Genomic DNA, 15,289 nt, shown 5'->3' on the forward strand with positions numbered 1-15,289 from the left:
ATTTGCTTTTATTGAGGTAACAATCTGGGTGCGTTTTGCTTTTCAAGGAGTTCATTTATTGCATCTTAGAGATGAACAAATCCATACTGGTGCCCTTTGCTCTGCAAATTTTGTTCCTTTTGTAGGTCAGGAGTATTCATCCGCTCAGTTTGTATCTGTCTTTGTCTTTTCTCCTTTGGAGATGTGTCTTAAGATGATAGGTGGTGATGTGATGAAAGGGTTGAAGAATAAATATCAACCTTGTAAGAACACCTTAAGGATTTCCTCATTTTGGATCCCTGTGTATAGCTTCTAAAGGACATGGCAGGCAAGAATCAGATGTGTGCCTTTCTTTAATGCTGCCTGCACTCAGCATCATATTTTGTGACCTAATGCAGTCATTTGTACAAAATAGTGTGTCTGCTTGGGGAAAAGTGCTCTCCCTGTGGTGGTCTGTCTGTCCATTTTATTTTGTTCCCACACCCCCTTCTGACTGTCAGGCCTCTCTCCCATCACTCAGTTGACTCATTTGTTACTCCAGGTTAAGGGCAGTGTGTCTGTGATTTGTTCTTCTGTTGTTCCTGTGGCAAGGGTAAAGCTACTTTGAGTAATGCAGTCACTATATTGGGGATATTTTCTAGCCCTAAATCCCTCATCCGGTATATTGACATACATATGCACATTTGTCAGGCTAGACAGGCATTGATGAGAGGTCTAAGAGGATACTCATTTTCAGGCTTATAGAGTGGTCACACATGTTCTGCTTTCACACCTTTCAGCCCATTGTTCCTCCTGAGCTCCAACATCCATAGCAGCTTCAGTGAAGGACTACCCAGTCTGCTGCCTGACTTCAGTATAAAGAACGCCCATCTCTCTGCCTGCATCAAGTACTCAAGTTGTTAATCTAACTCAGACTTGCCTGAGCTGTAGTCATGGCTTTATCCCTCTGTGCCACTGGTGTAGGCCGTCTTGCTGAAACTAGATAATTAGCGCTGTAAGATACATTGCCAATGAATTTGTGGCAGTTGGTCTTGCTTGTTGGATTTAGCACAGTGTGGCTATATTTAACAGTCAAAGAGGAAGGATTTTGCCATCAGCGGCAGAAATTTTTGTCCTTTTTATTTTTTCTTTTTCTGGGATTCTGCAGTCTACTGTAGTCATGAGTTATAGCTGTATATTGGGATGAGTCTGACTGTTGTTTTGTGACAAATTGTGGTTTTCCATTTCACAGTTTAGATGTTTACGTATATTCCCACATCCAATTTAATTTTGCATTGAAGTATTAAATTTGTATAATTTAGTTGTTTAGACTTATTTGTTTACTTTGGTATATTTTGCAGAGTACATTAGATTTCTCTATATAGTTGGTTTGCCACATTATCATAGTCTTTAGAAAGATCAATTTTCGGTGTGGTGGTAAGCATTTGATAATGATAACATCTTTTTAGAATTGTATTTTTGAACTGTGATTAGAAAATAACAAAGTAAAATATTCTGTTAACCTGATCGACTTCTTTGAGGCAGTCACCAAAGCCGTAGATGAGAGTAAAGTGGGTTCACACAGCCTATCTTGACCTCGCCAAGGCTTTCGACACCATCCCCCATTCTGGAATTATAGCTAAACTCAATAAACTAGGCATAAATCCCTACGTCACAAGATGGGTTGCCAACTTGGCTCACTGACAGAACCCACACTGTAAAAGCTGCAGACTCCAAATCTGACCTCAAACCAGTGACAAGTGGAGTACCACAGGGTTCCGTTCTGGGACCGCTCCTGTTTGGTATCTACTTTTCTGAAGTACAGGCTAACACAGAAGGCCTCTGGCTAACGAAGTTCGCAGATGACTGCAAACTAGGAGCCATAGTCAAGTCCCCAAATGATGTGAATATCCTACAGAAGGGCCTCTCTGAGACAGATGCCTGTTGTCAGAGCCATGGCCTCAAGCTCAATGCCAAAAAGTGCAGTGTCATCCCCTTTGGTAAAAACTCTGTACCCATGAACTACCACATAGGCAGCAAACTACTTAACACCGAATGCGTGATAAGAGACATTGGGACCCAGGTGGACAGTAGTCTCTCTTTTGATAGTCACATCGCCACAGTAGTCAGGAGGTCCTTCTACGTGGCACACCTCATCATAAAAGAGTTCTCATCAAGGAAAATGAGGTCATCGTTACCCTCTACTCATCACTCATTAGACCCATTATAGAGTACAACGCCCCTTTTGGAATGTACCTCACAAGGCATCTGCAGCAGCTGGGAAGGCCACAGAAGTACCTCACAAAGAGGATTACTGGACTCAAACAAATGCCCTACACTGACAGTCTCAAAAAACTCCAGCTTTACTCCGTAGCATATTGCCTAGTCAGAGGTGATCTCCGCCTAACATATAAAGCTATGTCAAACCCAGAGCTGTTGGACATGCTACACCTAAAGAAATCCCAATCCCTCCGATCTACACGCTCTAGGGACCTAAACCTTGTCACCACAATAAACAGGACATGCTGGAGGATAGATTCCTATCCCAGAGACTTCCCATACTCTGGAACAGGCTACCCATCTATGTCAAGCAAAGTTCTTCATTAGCACTCTTCAAGAAAAATCTTGATGAGTGGATGGGAAATAGGAAATACACCCCGGGGATCACTTCTGTGTCTCTGCTCGTCAGTGGCACAGGAAAATAACTTTCTTGGGTGGCGTAAGCCAGGGAACCTTGTTGGCTAGGCTTGCGTAGGCCCTTGGGCCGATAGCCTAGTACCTACCTATGAACCTAAATGTGAAATCTGATGCATCCACTGCAATGTAAGTACACCTAATTGCCCGGAGACTTGGAGATTTAAGTACTATACCAGCCATGACTGGAATGGCTGTAAATAGACATACCTAGCTAGCTCCTGAGAATTTACCTGAGGAAGCTTGCTTTGGACATCTCAGTTGCAGGTAATTTCCCTTTTGGACCCCCAGCTGCAAAATTTTAAAATCCTGGAAAGAGAAGTATAAATTTAAAAGTCAGTGTTAGGAAGAGTACTTAACAGCCATTTCTTTCTTCTTTTGATGAATGTTTTTGCTTCCATGCCTGCCAGCCATCAAACCTCCCCCCTAGTTAAATTCAGTGAATTTGTTCCCTGATGCTAGGGGACTAGTATATTACAAGAGCAAGAGTCATCCAGAGGGCTGTCATTCAGGCAGCCAGAAGTATTGCTTTATGCCTTGGCTGGCATCCCAGCAATATGTAAGTTCACATCATATTACTTACAAGCTTAACTTAGAACTCCAGGTGATCCACATCACCTTTAACAACTCCAACTGTTAATTCATTGCTAGCTACAAATCCCCATCAGTGTCATCCAAAGATCACAGAAATTACATCAGCACTTCAAACCAAATACCTTCCTACAATTACCCAAGCATTGATTAACACACTCAGTTATGCCCAGTGTTTTTCTAGACTTCATTAATACCAATGCTCTTGATAAAATTGTCAAACTACCCATTAGAGGCGCTAATATTCCTGACCTTGTCCTTAACGGCCTAGCCCCCGTCTTGCATCTCCTTATCCCTGGATAAATCTGACCACAAATCAGTTAATTTCTCTATAAGGCCTAGTGGTACAACCAAACCACCAAATGAGACTATCTTGAGGGAGTTCTACAAGGCAAACCTACTTCAGCTTGTAGAAGACCTAAAATTCCCAACAATTCTTTGCAAATGGACACAACTGAGAGGGCTGCCTCATTCACCTCTGACTTCTGCCAAAGAGAAATATTGGTGCCTATCTACCCTAAATATATAATGGTAAATTTAGGAATAAGCCTCTTTGGTGGAACTTCTGTATTAATAAACATAACAGCAAAAGGACAATAATGAAAAGTTGCAAGAAATACCCATCTCCCTGCCTCAAGCCTATACTGAAACATGCCAGCAAGGAACTTAAAAGTACTATTACAAAATGTGAAACAGAGTATGAACTAAGAGTTGCTACAAATTCCATGGAAACTACAAATGTTTCTTCAGTTGTGTCAGAAAATTAAGGAATAATGTCCAACAGTGCACTAAGCTCATCCGTAATAACATCACCCATTCTGACCCCAAGGATAAAACTAATCTATTAGCAGACAAATTTAGTGCTAGCATTACTCTTCCTACTCACATTGTTACCCTCCTGTTCCTGACAAATTTAGTTTCCCTGATATCACTTATTGAACTATTGAACAAGTCTTAGAATCTCTGTCAAAGGCTAAAAGTACTTCCATGGGATCAAATAATATAGTAGGCTACATTCTCATCGACGCTAAGTATGCAGCGTCTGAGCCTCTACTTAAACTGTTCAGACTCAACTTATCTACAGGGTTTGTTTCTGGTGCATGGAGAATAGCTACTGTGACTCCTCTACAAAAGGGTGGTCATTCTGCAGACCACTGTAATTATAGACCCATCAGCCTCACCAGCCGTATATGTAAAGCCATGGAACATGTCATAGTAGAACTCATTTGTACAGATACACTGATCTAGATTCCAGTCGGTTTGGTTTTGTGAAAGGTAGATCCTGTCTCCTAAACCCAGTAAGCTGCTTTGAAAAGGAGACGTGGAAGTGGTCATTCTGTGCACACTGCTTATTTTGATCTGGCCATGACTTTTGACACTATTGCCCGTGCTGGTATTACTGAAAAATTAGACAAGTTTAGTGCACCCCCCCCCCCATTTCAAATTGGCTGTCCAGTATATCCTATGTTGCAAAAGTTGCTGGTTCCTTTTCTGAATATAAAATTGTAAATAGTGGAGTTCCACAGGATCAGTTCTAGACCCTCTCCTGTTTGACATTTATTTTGCAGGCATCCAGGCAGTATCCCAGATGTGTGGTTGACCAAGTTTGCTGAAGACTACAAACTCCGTACTGCTATCTGCCCATCCACTGATACAAAACAGCTCCACCAAGGGCTGGAATATGCACATATATGGCGTTAAAAAAATAGTCTCAAATGAAATGAAGTATGTGCAGCATAGTAGCATTTGGCGAAAAAGTTGCTTCCACCTCATTTGCACTAAATTGTGGTACGCCAGACAGACACACTTATAAGAGAACTAGTAGGTCCTTGTGAGGAGAACTGTCTCTCAGTCGATCATCATATTTCTTTAGTAATCAGGAAATCCTTCTATCTGGCACAATTGATTTCCAATGGAATACCTTCAAAATCAAGAGAAGTTATCCCACCACTGTACTCTTCTCTTATCAGATCCATTTTTGCACCAGAGTTATCATGTACAGCCCTGCTTGATTGGGGGGCGGGGGGTGAGCACTGTTAATTGCCTGAAAAGGGTCTGCTTAAAGGTGTATATAGCTAGGCATCTTGTGGTCCCAGTGATCGCTTGCTTAGTATGTTCCTAAAAGCAGATTACTCCCTGTATTTTAATGGCACTGCTAAATAATGGGAGGTAGCGTGCAGGAAGGAAGGTATTCAAAAGTGGGAAGAAGTAGTAGAATGTGGCTATAGCTAATATGCAGTTATTGGCAATTCTACAATGATTGGTCGTCGTTGTAAAGAAACATGCACACTGATTGGACAAACCGACCAGCATGCTGTTTTATAATCGAGCATATACCAATAGAAAAAAGTCTGGCTGCTAAGGTACCACTGAGCTGCCAGACCTTTTTCTATTGATATATACTACGGAAGCATACCTGTCAACTGTACAGAGTTTTGCCTCATATTTTTGGTCTACTCCTTATAAAATTTGTGGTTTTCTGACAAATCACTGAAGAGTGAAATCACTAAATAAAGTCACGCATTTGAGTTTCAGGCTTCATATCCTTTAGACAGTGCATGCAAACACAGATATTTTCATTCTAGCAGCTAACTAAGTTTGTAAGAGCAACATTTACAGTCTGTCCTTCAGGCATTGCACGCTGACATAAATCTTGTTTTTCTAAGTTTATAAGGGCAGCATTTACAATCTGTCCCTATTTTGGGGCCTTTGTCCCCTGTTATTTAAAGCTTTGCTCACTTTTCTTGAGGTAAGAGTTTGAGAGGTGTGTATGGAGGGCAGACCAAATACAAGAAAAATCAAGTACTTTCTGAAAAACAGAAGAAGCTGAAAAGTGCCTGATTTTCCTTGTATTTCTGCCCTGTCTTACCTCTGAACTGCCCAACTTTTATAGTTTAAAAAAAAAAAGGCAAGCTTTTACTGAGCAGTGCTGATGCACTGTGCAGGCATGGGAGCGTAATTCCCATACACACTCGCAGTACATCAACAAACGTGAAAGAAGAGGAAGCAACGCGGAGGAACACTATGGAGCCATTATACAAAGACATTATTTAAGAAAGGTAAGCAATTTCTTTCTTTCTTCATTTCATCCAGTGGGGCTCTGGAAGTTTGCACAGTAACCTGCAATAGCTGGACCCTAAGCTTTTGATAGAATCAAATTATGGCCTCAGATTTCAAACAAATATACAAATCTCTGGAACCATAAGGTACTAAATAACTATAAATGGCAAAGTTTTCAGCTCAAACTATTTTTATACTGCTAGTATTCTTTAGGTTCTAGGTCTTAAACTGGATTTTATAAGTCACAGTAATCATCTTCTTCTTCTTCTTTCGGCTTTTCCCGGTTAGGGGTCGCCACAGCGGAACACCTGTCCGCTCATGATTGGCAGTGGAGTTTTACAATGTCGAGTTGCCAGCCCAGCCTTCCACAGAAGGCACATACACGCACACACTTTCACCTAGGGCCAGTTTAGAGTGTCCATTCCACCTACAGCATGTCTTTGGGATGTGGGAGGAAACCGGAGTACCTGGAGGAAACCCACGCGACCACAGGGGGGACATGCAGACTCCGCACAGAAGGCACCCCAGCCGAGGATCGAACCAGAGAACCTCTTTCTGTGAGGCAACAACTCTAACTGCTGCACCACCGTGGCCTCCAAAGTCACAGTAAACATAATAACTATTAAATTTGTAATATTTTGTAAGCCACTTAGAATATCTCAGCAACCACTCAAGTTACATGCATACTATTAGCAGCATTTTGTTTATCCTGTCGAGAGCTAGCTTTCATATCAGGCTAAGCAGTTCTGTCTGTGCAGCTTTGTTTTTGGGATAATTAGAACTACATGAAATTTGACAGTATAAATAAATATTAAATGAACAACAGTTAATATCTCTATATCTACACTAGATAGATGTCATATATCTTTAACGTGAAATCTTTTAACACTTTGTATACAACATGGTTTTGAAATTATCAATGCAAATATGAACAAGCAATATTTGATGCCTAGTGGCTTCAGTAGGACATAACTTCAGAAACACCTACAGATGTCACCCAGCGGTAATGAGTTAAGTAATGTCATTGTGTAATAGCATTAACCGACAAGTGAGTGTGGGTATATGAGGATTTAACCACAATTGGCTTTGTTTAATCACTTAGGCTTCACCCTCATGATCAAACTATGCCAGCTGTGGATAAATACTCATATACCCCACCCATTCGTCAGCTATTGCTTAATTATTCTTCAGCTTGGAAAGAGTGCATTCACAGCTTACACTACAAAGAGAATCATTCATATGAACAAGAGAAAAGGGAATGCTGAGTATTTATAGAAAATAGCATGAAAAATTTGCAAGGCTTACTTCAGTATCTGTAGTAAAACCCGCGGTGGTGGTGCTGCGGTAGCGCTGTCGCCTGACAGTAAGACGCTGACCGGTTCGATTCTCAGCTAGAGCGTCTTCTGTGTGGAGACGTGCGTGAATGGGCGTACCTTCATTGAAGGTTGTGCGTCAAGCCTGGCAAGCAGGTACGTAAAAATCAACTGCCATTCATTAGCGGACCGGAGTTCCGCTGTGGCAACCCCTAACCGGGAAAAGCCGAAAGACACAAACAAACTTCAGTATTTGTAGTGCAGGTGTAAGGCAGAACTGGAGTTGAGGTTGAATAGAAGAATGAGTAAAGTTTGTAGAATTTTAAGGGGAAGAAATAGAGTCTTGAATATGGAGGTTTAGTGGAGGAGAACAAGAGTAAAAGAACACTGTGCATGTGCATTTAAAAAGTGGGAAGGGTTAAAAAGAGGAGAATATGCAGGGCGAGTGTTGTGTTTTGTATTGGATGTCTGTCCTGATTTTTGACTCATATTTTTGGTCTGTCCCTAATCAGATTTGTGGTTTTGTGGCAAATCATTGAGGATTGAAATCACTAATTAGTGACACATTTGAGTTTCAGACTTAATGTCCTTCAGAAAATGCATGTTTAAGCAAATCCTTTACTCTAGATAGCAACTTTCTAAGTTTATTAGAGCAATATTCAAAATTTGGCTCTGATTTTAGACCTTTGTTCCCCCATTATTTTTTGGCTTTTCCAGATTTCTTGTACTTAGAAGTGGAGTGGTATGCCAGTAGGACTTGTGCTGTACGCATTAGGGCCACTTGGCAGATTGGATTTTGCCAGGATGCTTGGAACCCTCCCTTTTGTGTCATGACACATTTTCCCCCAATCTTCAGGTTGATTTTGCACTTTGAGCTCCACTTAAACAGCAAATGATCTTAGACTGCCTCTTGCTGTTTTGGCATACTGACTGAAAAAATGTTGTGTGTGAGTACAGCATTTTTCTTTCTTTTTTTCTTTTGCTCTTTCTGCAAGAAGCACGTATTTTGCAGAAGTATTCCTACAGGAAGTGTTTTTATCTGTTTTCTGCACCATTGCACTTAGGCCGATATGTCTTGCAAAAGTTAAACCTTTATTTAATAATATCTGGTTGTTAACCAAGTAGGTCATCTAGACACGCAGTCCCTTTTCAAGAATGACCTAGGAGCAATGTCTGGTTAAGCGACTTGCTGATATTGAAGGTTGAGGGAATCAAATAATTTACCACAGTTAATACAGCTGCCCACTGCCAGAGTTAGGAAATTTGCCTGCAGCCAGTGTGTTTCGCCCATTGTCAGGAGCATTTGCTGCTTAATTTGTTTGGTGTGAAGCCCACAGTACTTCCTTACTGTACTTTTTGTGCTGAATTCAGCAAAGCAGCTTTAGTGGTCACCAAGTCTGATACTCTGTCTAGCTTCCTTGATTACAATTCAGTTTATTCTTTGGGCTTAATTTAAAAAAAAGGTTCTATATCTTCCACATTTCATAAAATCAAGACAATTAGCTTGTTCATCTGTGCCACTGGCAGCCTTCATTCAGGAAATAGACTGTGGCCACTGGAAGAGTCAGCTGTTAGGGGTAACATAAAGAAATTAGTCATTGGCCATCTGTTCTCTCCAGGGTGGGATAAACCAAAGTCTTCCTGGTCTCTGGTGGAGAACATGAGCATCATAGTGTACCCAGGGTTGAATGGGGGATGACAGATGACAAGTGCTTGATGTGTAGGTCTGCATTGCTGCCATTGCACATCACTCTTCAGGGAGTCTGTGTGCAGTATACTGGCTGCATGCACTCGTCTATTCCTTACCAAAGTACTTCTTCCCTGGACCTTTAGATATGGTTGTTTAGTCAGTCAGGTTATGCCTCTTAAGAAGTCAGGAGGCTTGCCTGGTGAAGAGTTATGTCTGGAATTATCTGGAAAAAAGTTGTTCGGCTGCTCAGAGCATGTTGGTGGCAGTGATGATACTAGGTTTCATCAGAGAGTGAAAAGAGAACAAAAGTAGTATTAAAAAAGGATTAAGATTAAACCTGTTCTTTGTAGAAAGGTAACTAGTTTGTACAACTCCTTAAGGCCTTGTGTTCTTGATGTTTGGTGAAAAGGACTACAGTTACCTTAAAGGATTTATTAAAATTTTAGCAATTCTTAGTTATGAAGTTAACAAGCTTATTGTCAGATTGTAGATCACAGGCTGTATTCACAGCATTCCTTCACTATCCAACTCTTATTTTATTGACTGTGATAAGGTGACAAAGGCTCAAAATAAGAGCTCTGGGGTCACTTGTCCTCTTTTGTCTAACGTGCAAGGAAACATTTATGTTAAGTTGTCTATCTCGCATTCGTTTCTTGCTTGTTGGGATTGGAGCCGACCCTCGGCTCCGACTCGGCCATCTTCTATAGCTCGAGAGCTGTTTACTGGCTCGAGGCTACCCCTTATCCCATGATGCCTAGGGCTAGCTACCCAGATCTCGTTTGCCACTTCAGCTGAGAGGTTCGTTGTTACTGGCTCAGGCTCCTGTAAGTTTATTATAATACTTTTCTAGCAAATTAGGGGATCTTTTTTTCATAGTTTAGACTTTTCGATATTGTCATTAATTAGTTTATTGTAGTTTTAGTGTTACTGTATTTTTCCCTTAGAACTCGTTTAAGTTAGAGAGTTCTTCCCCCTCCCCCCTTCCCTTTTTCCTGCCTCAACTTATAGTAGCATTTTAGTTTTAGTCCTCTCTTTTACTTCATAGGTAGCCGTCTAAGTTAGAGGCTTCCTATTTAAAAAAAAAAATAAAAAAAAAACTTCTTGACTGTAGTTATTGTGTTTTTTTTGGTTAGGTTAGTCTTTGTAGATTTTTGTTGTTGGGCCTTTGGCCAAAAACTTTTTAGTGTAAGCTAGTTATGTCTAAAGAATCCAAAGTGTCTGGATTCAAGAAGTGTGACTCATGCTGTCAGAAAATGTGTCTGACAGATGGGCACACTTCTTGCGTCTATTGCTTAGGTGCAGTGCACCTGCAGGACTCTTGTTCTGTATGCCATGCATTCAGCCCAAGGGTTCTGCAGGAGTGCAAAAATAAGCTTATATTAAGGGGTCTTCTTAAGCCCCAGGATTCACCGGCCAAGGCTCAGCCGGTGAAATCTCCTAAACCGACCAAATCTTCGATTCCCAGCTCGGAGCCGTCATTGGCCCAAACATTACCGACTACTTCGGTTCCGGCTGGAACCGAGGAGGCTGCCTCCCAGTCGGCTCCACCAGCATCTTTGGAGCCGTCTCGGACCCACAAGAGACCGAGGTCCCCTTCTGTAGAGTCGATACATTTGGCCCCTCGGTCTCCCCTGTTGCAGAGTGACCGCAGTCATAGATCCTCCCACTCCTCTCGGTCCTCTAGACTCTCGGACCACGACGTGGAGAGAGTGGTCAGTAGGTTGTTGAAGTCGCAGGCACTGGCCAAAATGTTATCCAGCCCTCCTCAACAGGTGTCGGCCCCGCCCGCTTCCATCGATGTTCCTTCTCCGACTCCTCTGAGCTCAGAGCCGGAGTTTGTTGGGGTTCGAATCGTGGAACCGTCGGCACCGATAACGATTTCCCCTTCGGTTCCGTCATCGGCTCCGATCCCCTCGATGGTGCCTTCTGTCGATGGATCTGGGCGCAGAGACTCCCTCGTTGGCTCTGAGGGGGCGAGTGGCATCGGACCCTTGTCTGACCCTGTTCTCCCTCTCGGAGCTTTGGCGCAGGTGAGCTCGGTTCCTACATCGGCCTCGGAGCCGTCCTCCTCGGTGTGGAGGAGAATTCTGGTTTCCTCGGAGCCGGAACCTTCTTTGCGTTATGGCAGGGGTGCCTTCGATGTCATGAGGAGTGTACTGGCCCCTGAGTCAGCACCACGTTCGACCCCACTGACTCCGTCCCCTGTAGTGCCTGCGTCAACCTCTGTCCCTCCTCCAGACCCCAAGCGTGGGGAACCGACACTCCAGAGCACCCCACTGGGTGTTTCCTCTTCTTCCAAGGCCTCCCCTGATCATTCAGAGGAGGCCCCTCGGAAGAGGAAGTGCAAGAGGAAGCACATTGACTCCCCTGAGTCTGTCACTTCGGATATGGATTTGGATGAATCGGAAGGGTCCCCGAGATCCCCCTCTGAAGATGTTTCCTTTTCGGATATCCTAGCAATGCTTAGGCAGAGGTGGAACTGGACTGCCGTAGCCCCTACTGAGGACAAATCCGTATTCCTGGATGCGTTTGGTTCCCGCCCTTCCACCTACTGGATGTCTCCGCCCTTCAATCCACTAATGTCTGTGGTGGCTCGAAGGGCTTGGTCAGCCCCGGATACAGTGGAACTAACCCCGAGGAGGCCCAGCAAGTTTATCACTGCACCTCCTGACAAACAGTTCCTTACCAAGGGTGTTCCCGTGGATGCCATGGTAGTAGCAGTGGCCACTAAAAAGGAATTAGCGGAAACTTCTTCCTCTGTCCATCCTCCTAACAAGGAGTCTAGGGCTATGGACAGATATGGGAAGTGAATGTTTGCTTCAGCGACCTTCTCCATGAGGTCACTGAATTACTTATGCCATTTTACCAGGCTTCAGAGGGATCTCCTGAAAGAGCTTGGAGATACCCTCCAGGATCCATCAGCTGAAGGGGTTCAAGCTAAAGTAGCTTCTCAGCTGGCGACCCTTAATTCGGTAGTTAACTCCTCCATGAGGCTCATTTCCTATGCAGCCGATGGTGCGAGTAGAGCCGCAGGTACAGGCGTGGCCCTTAGGAGACACGCATGGATGCGGCTGTGTAATTTTGCGGAGCCCTTTAGAGCGTCATTCACCAACACCCCCTTTGACGGTTCATTTCTCTTTGGACCACAGGTGAAGGACACTCTCACTAGGTGTGAACAGGAAGGCAAGACTCTGTCTGCCGTGGGAGTCCATTTTACCACTCCTTCCAGACCATATCCCAAAGGTCAGAAAAGTGGAAAAATGTGGTTTCGGAAATCCCAGGGAGCCTCGCCTGATACACATAGTGATTTTTCCTCCAAGGGCAGAGGAGGAAATAACAACAACAGACGCCGCCCTCGAGGCAGACGGGGTCCGCAGAACCAGGGCAGCAAAGAATCTTTCTCTGACAAGCCCTTCCAGCATCCCTGAAGGGTTGCCTGGCTACCCGCCTCTGGAGGCAGTCGGGGGAAGACTTTCACTGTACCCAAAAGCCTGGCAAGACATTACGCGAGACAAATGGTACACTCAATCATATCCAGAGGCTATGTAATTCCCTTCTTCCAATCTCCCCTATCGTCAAGCAAATCCCCCCCAGATGTTCCACCCAATCTGAGAGCTCAAGCAGTCATAGAAATTTCAAGACTGCTATAAAAAAAGAGTCATCCAGGAAGTCCCGGCAGACCAACTCGGATCCGGAACTTACTCGAGGTTCTTTTTGGTACCAAAAAGACAGGGGACTGGAGACCAATTTTGGATCTCAACAGACTAAACAAGTCTGTTCAAAGAACAAAGTTTCGGATGGTCACGCTTCAATCTATTCTACCCTTTTTGGGTCAGGACAATTGGATGTGCTCAATAGATCTCCAGGATGCGTACTATCACATCAAGATGAACAGGCGCTCCAGGAGATTCCTTTGCTTCCGGCTGGGAGCCAGTCATTATCAGTTCAGAGCTCTGCCCTTTGGTCTCACCACAGCCTCCAGGGTGTTCACCAAATGTATGGCAGTGGTCACAGCTCACCTGTGACATCAAGGATTCCAGGTGTTTCCTTATCTAGACGACTGGCTCCTTACTGCTACTACCAGGCATCAACTTCTTCAAGCCAGGGACTATACAATCGCAATTTGTGCCCAGTTAGGCATTACTGTAAATTTCGAAAAATCTGCCTTGTTGCCCTGTCAATTTATTACCTATATAGGAGCAGATCTAGATACAAAAAGTATGTCCGCAAGGCTACCGCCGGACAGGGTGGCCATGATTCGGCAGCAAGTTCATATCCTCATGTAATGCAAAAGGGTCCTTCAAACTCTGGGTTCTATGCGGCAGCAATTCTTCTGATACCTCTGGCCCGTTTTCACATGAGAATCCTTCAGTGGCTTCTCTTCACACAGTGGTCCTTTCAACAGCTTCCCATCTCTCACATGATCATGATTACAGAAACTTGCAAGAGACACCTTTCCTGGTGGATGGTCTCTCCACTAGTGTCTCAGGGTAGACCATTCATCCAACCCCCTCCGGTTGCCACAGTGACCACAGATTCCTCACTGATAGGTTGGGGGGGGGGCATTATCAGGGCAGGACAGTCCAAGGCACTTGGCAGCCTCACGAGTACCATCTGCACATAAATGTCTTGGAGATGAGAGCCGTGCTTCTAGCATTGCAAGCACTTCAGGACTCCCTCCCTCCTGGGACCATTGCAATTCAAACGGACAACATGTCAGTAGTGTGGTACATCAACAAGCAGGGTGGAACCAGGTCCTACCCCCTATGTTGAGAAGCACTCAGACTCTGGCAGTGGGCGATTTCCTCCCAACGATTTCTGATTGCGACGCACATCCCTGGGAAGTCCAACGTCATAGCTGACAGGCTCAGCAGAGCTATTCTCATGCCTCACAAATGGTCTCTGAATCAGGTAGTTGCGGATCTCATCTTCTGCAAATGGGGACAGCCTTGCTGCGATCTGTTTGCAACCCCCTTCAACACCAAATGCAGCAACTATTCCTCCCTTTTACCACTTTCCGGTCACCCTCCCAGTGATGCTGTAGTCCACGATTGGCCTCAGGGACTTCTTTATGCCTTCCCACCTTTCCCTCTTATACCCAGACTCATACAGAAAGCGATATTGTTGGGTTGCAAATTGATCCTCATTGCTCCTTACTGGCCTCGACAGATTTGGTTTCCGTTCCTGCGCCTTTACCTCCTCGAGCAGCCCTGGACCCTGGATCCTATTCCAGACCTGCTGATTCATCAATCAGGAGAGCTGCATCGATCCCTCCAAACACTCCAGCTCACAGCTTGGTTGATCCAATTCCAACCCTAGCCAGGCTTTCCAGCATTTCCCCGGCTGTGCGTGAAGTTATTGTCTCCTCTCACAAATCGGCTACTAGGAAGACGTATGCTAGCAAATGGAAACGTTTCTCTTATTGGGCAGAGGCAAGGAACATAGATCCCTTTTCAGCCCCAGTTCACGAGATCTTGGAGTTCCTAACTGAGCTTTTTCACTCTGGGTCCGCTTCTGCCACAATCAGGGTTCAACTAGCGGCCATCTCTAACTATCATGTTGGTTTTTCCAATCTAAATATCATGTCTCATAAGCTGTGTAAAGCTTTTCTCAGAGGGACTACTCTCCTTAGGCCCCCAGTGAGAGATCCCTCTCCTCCTTGGGACCTTAATTTGGTACTAACCTCCTTGATTAATGCCCCCTTTTGAACCGACAGCTTCCTGCTCCCTTAAGTTTCTATCTTGGAAAACTCTCTTTGTAGTAGCTATTACCTCAGCCAGACGTGTATCGGAACTTCAAGCACTAAGCGTTCGTTCTCCGTACTTAGTTTTTCACAAGGATAGGGTTGCTCTGAGAACTAATCCCTCCTTCCTTCCTAAAGTGTGCTCAGAAAACAATCTAAACCAATCCATAGACCTTCCAGTGTTCTTCCCTAACTACACCAACAAGGCAGAATACAAGTTACACTTTTTGGATGTTCATA

The 15,289-nt window shown here is 44.1% G+C and overlaps 1 protein-coding gene across 1 annotated transcript in view; it reads left to right on the plus strand.

Annotated features, from left to right (window-relative positions):
- Positions 1-15,289, plus strand: part of FRMD8 (FERM domain containing 8) — a 1,254,366-nt gene that overhangs the window by 205,299 nt on the left and 1,033,778 nt on the right. The window lies entirely within an intron of this gene.

Source organism: Protopterus annectens, chromosome 6.part1 (assembly GCF_019279795.1).
Source record: "Protopterus annectens isolate FY-2018-M chromosome 6.part1, PAN1.0, whole genome shotgun sequence".
In the NCBI taxonomy this organism is placed as follows: Eukaryota; Metazoa; Chordata; order Ceratodontiformes; family Protopteridae; genus Protopterus; species Protopterus annectens.